We start from the raw sequence: 4229 nt of genomic DNA on the forward strand, positions 1-4229 counted from the left end.
TGCAATGTATGGCATTGTGGTGTCGCTTTTTGAGTTTGCATTGTCCTATCAGTCAACAGTCAATTGTGGTTTTTTAATGTTTTGGGCCTATTTTATTGTATGTGGCATTGGATGTGATTTTTTGCTCATTTTTTCATTGCAGCACAAACTTGCAAGAATGCCAAGTTCTTCAGAACATAGCCAATCGGCGCGGGGGAGTGCGGTGAGTAATTATGTCCAGTTGCTTACTATTAGCTGCCATTTGTAGCATTGACAATAATTTTTGTATACAATTTTTCCAGGCTTCTTCAAGTGAGGGGGAAGGCAGTCAGCGGGAGCAGAGAGATCGGGGCCAAGATGTGGCGTCAGGCCGGCGAGTGAGTATTTTTTTTTTTTATCTTTTTTTTTTCAGTAGCATCCTGCTGTGAGGAACATTACATTTGAGGAGCATCCTGCTTTCACTAGGGATGTTTACTAAGCTTAGGCCCCCGTCACACATACCAAGATCGCTAGCGAGATCGCTGCTGAGTCACTAGTTTTGTGACGCAACAGCGACCTCAGTAGCGATCTCGCTATGTGTGACCCGTACCAGCGATCAGGCCCCTGCTGTGAGATCGCTGGTCGTGTTGGAATGGCCTGGGCCGTTTTTTGGTCGTTGAGGTCCCGCTGACATCGCTGAAGTGGTGTGTGTGACACCGATCCAGCGATGTCTTCCCTGGTAACCATGATAAACATCGGGTTACTAAGCGCAGGGCCGCGCTTAGTAACCCGATGTTTACCATGGTTACCCGGGTGCTGCAGGGGGACTTCGGCATCATTGAAGACAGTTTCAACGATGCCGAAGTCGTTCCCCTGATCGTTGGTCGCTGGAGAGAGCTGTCTGTGTGACAGCTCCCCAGCAACCACACAACGACTTACCAACGATCACGGCCAGGCAGTATCGCTGGTCGTGATGGTTGTTAAATCACTATGTGAGACGGGGCCTTTATACATTATAGATTTTCAGGGCAGCAAGTATTGGGGGAAGGTAAAATAAAGTTGAACTCCCTGCACACAAACATTCCAAAACACAGGTGTAGAAAACATCAATATACATACATCAAATGGCAAAGGATAGGGCAGAGGTACCTATCATGCCAGGTGCTGGTGGTTGTTAATATTTGCATATTTTTAACCTATTTGTTTTCTAATTTTTCTAGGTTTCACAACGGGCCCAAGGAGAGAGTGTAGATGTGGACCTCCTTATTTCAAGCATCCAGGAGCGGGGCCCGTTGTGGGACAGCCGTGACCCTCGGCACATGGACCAGGTGGTGTCTAGGCGTTTGTGGGCAGAGGTGGCAAACTCGCTGTGGGATGGCTTTGACAGTGCCTCAGCGAAGGACAAAGGCACCTTTAGTGAGTATTGCAGATACGCTGCTATGACCCATCTTGCTAGGATAAACACAACCGTGTGTGATGCGATCAACGCCTACACTTTGCATCGCACACGGTTGTTTTATCCTTTTACAATGCTAAATATGTAACAATTTTTTTGTCTTTACATTAACAGTGAAAAAGTTGAGGACCAGATGGCGATCCATAAAGGACCGTTTCAATAAGGGGATTCATGCTGAGGAGGAGCAAGCTCGGAGCGGTGCTGCTGCGTCAAATTCTGTGCCCTACAAGTACAACAGGGCCCTCCAGTTCCTAAGACCGGTCCTTACCCGCCGACAGTAAGTATTTTTGCCACATACCATATTGCACAGCCACATTGTACATTGCCCAGACACATAGCATATTGCACAGCCACATAGTACATTGCCCAGCCACGTACATTGTGCATCCACATAGTAGATTTCCAGGCCACTATATCGCAGCCACATAGTACACGTTCGAGCTACATATACACATAGTATATTTCCAAAGGAACATAGTATATTGGCCATCCATGTAGTCATCGTAGCATTTTGGCCATCCTTTAACCCTAGTGGAATGGTATATAGCCCATTAGTAATTTTTTGGGTTAGGCGTGAGTCATTGTAGTCCATGACAGGTTACGTTCTGATATACAAAAAGTAGCCGCACTCAAGTCTTGATTCAAAATGTGAGAAATTCTTTTAATTCAAGTGCACAGGCACCACCAAATAATTTTTACAGAGAAAACAAGTGATTGCGGACAATACGGTTGACGTTTCGACCTGCTACGGTCTTTTTCAAAATCTCACTGCAAGAACAAATGCAACATATAAGTGTGCTGTACAGGTATACATACATAAAGAAAAAACATATATAATGCCTAAGGACAAAAACTAAACTTCCTAAATAGAGCCACAAGATCTACATATATGTTTTTTTTAAAAAATAACAATATATACAAGAATAATATATACATATAAATATCCACAAGTTGCAATATACTAAGTATACTAAATACGGACACATCTATGTCCTAGGACAATAAATAGTAGCATATAGAAGTAAATGGAAATACCCTGAAATCAGGTTGCGTGCGAAGACTGTTCAAAAGAACATTACTGTACTGAGACATAATACTGGGCAAAGAGTAAGCATATAATACTGGGCTAAGAGCAAGCACATAAATATATAGAGCACTGTTCAAGACGCCATAATAATGTACTGACCTTAAGTAAGCAGAGTAGTTTAGGAAGAAGAAAAATAGGGAGAGAGTCCCCAAGGACTAGAGAAAAGCAGAGAGGACATGGTTAAATATATGGTAAACTGGAAACAAAAGGAGGCAAAGGGTGTTGGCACATCATTAAAGCGCAGTTTTTACCAGCTCTAAGTAGACTTCAGGAGTAAGGTGTCCGTCTCATTGGTGGTGCAGTGGCTGGTATAGCCGCTGTAGGCGCTTTAAATACACCGCAGAAGCGGTCATAACTGGTGTCTGTTGTCGTGCCCCCCTATGTATTGAGAGCGAGGTCTGCACCACAGAGCGGCGTGCGTCTCAGACCGGCGCCTGCGCAGTGGTTGCCAGGTTCGGGGATAGGTATTGCAGCTGCGCATTTAGACCAGGGAGGGCGGAGCATGCGCAGTACCGTTTAGGGTGACCGAACCAATGAGCGCTCATATAGGGGGGAGTGTAAATGAATGGTAGCGGCGATCAGGAGGCAGGAGTACTCAGCGCTGAGCATAGGAAACACTTATATACATGAGAGATGCCTCCTGTCATGTGGCAACTAGAGGCAATGATCACAATGAGGCTGGGATGTACATTAGACGGGAGGAAATATGGGAAGAAAGGGGAAGGACTCCATGGAAAATAATAGAGTGAAATGCAGCAGGGGAAAGAATATAGATACATGAAATATATAGTTCCACATATAAGGACCATAGCCATGGTACTGTAGAGGAGTATCCCCCTTTTTTTCCTCCTCTACAGTACCATGGCTATGGTCCTTATATGTGGAACTATATATTTCATGTATCTATATTCTTTCCCCTGCTGCATTTCACTCTATTATTTTCCATGGAGTCCTTCCCCTTTCTTCCCATATTTCCTCCCGTCTAATGTACATCCCAGCCTCATTGTGATCATTGCCTCTAGTTGCCACATGACAGGAGGCATCTCTCATGTATATAAGTGTTTCCTATGCTCAGCGCTGAGTACTCCTGCCTCCTGATCGCCGCTACCATTCATTTACACTCCCCCCTATATGAGCGCTCATTGGTTCGGTCACCCTAAACGGTACTGCGCATGCTCCGCCCTCCCTGGTCTAAATGCGCAGCTGCAATACCTATCCCCGAACCTGGCAACCACTGCGCAGGCGCCGGTCTGAGACGCACGCCGCTCTGCGGTGCAGACCTCGCTCTCAATACATAGGGGGGCACGACAACAGACACCAGTTATGACCGCTTCTGCGGTGTATTTAAAGCGCCTACAGCGGCTATACCAGCCACTGCACCACCAATGAGACGGACACCTTACTCCTGAAGTCTACTTAGAGCTGGTAAAAACTGCGCTTTAATGATGTGCCAACACCCTTTGCCTCCTTTTGTTTCCAGTTTACCATATATTTAACCATGTCCTCTCTGCTTTTCTCTAGTCCTTGGGGACTCTCTCCCTATTTTTCTTCTTCCTAAACTACTCTGCTTACTTAAGGTCAGTACATTATTATGGCGTCTTGAACAGTGCTCTATATATTTATGTGCTTGCTCTTAGCCCAGTATTATATGCTTACTCTTTGCCCAGTATTATGTCTCAGTACAGTAATGTTCTTTTGAACAGTCTTCGCACGCAACCTGATTTCAGG

At 45.3% G+C, this 4229-nt stretch overlaps 1 long non-coding RNA gene across 1 annotated transcript; it reads left to right on the forward strand.

Moving 5' to 3' along the window:
• The first annotated feature begins 261 nt into the window (after positions 1-261).
• On the forward strand, positions 262-1580 carry LOC143781938 (uncharacterized). The gene is made up of 3 exons (XR_013216841.1): positions 262-356; positions 1179-1374; positions 1529-1580. It is a non-coding gene; the product is annotated as an uncharacterized LOC143781938 (long non-coding RNA).
• The last annotated feature ends 2649 nt before the right edge of the window (positions 1581-4229 follow it).

This window comes from Ranitomeya variabilis, chromosome 6 (assembly GCF_051348905.1).
Source record: "Ranitomeya variabilis isolate aRanVar5 chromosome 6, aRanVar5.hap1, whole genome shotgun sequence".
Lineage (NCBI taxonomy): Eukaryota > Metazoa > Chordata > Amphibia > Anura > Dendrobatidae > Ranitomeya > Ranitomeya variabilis.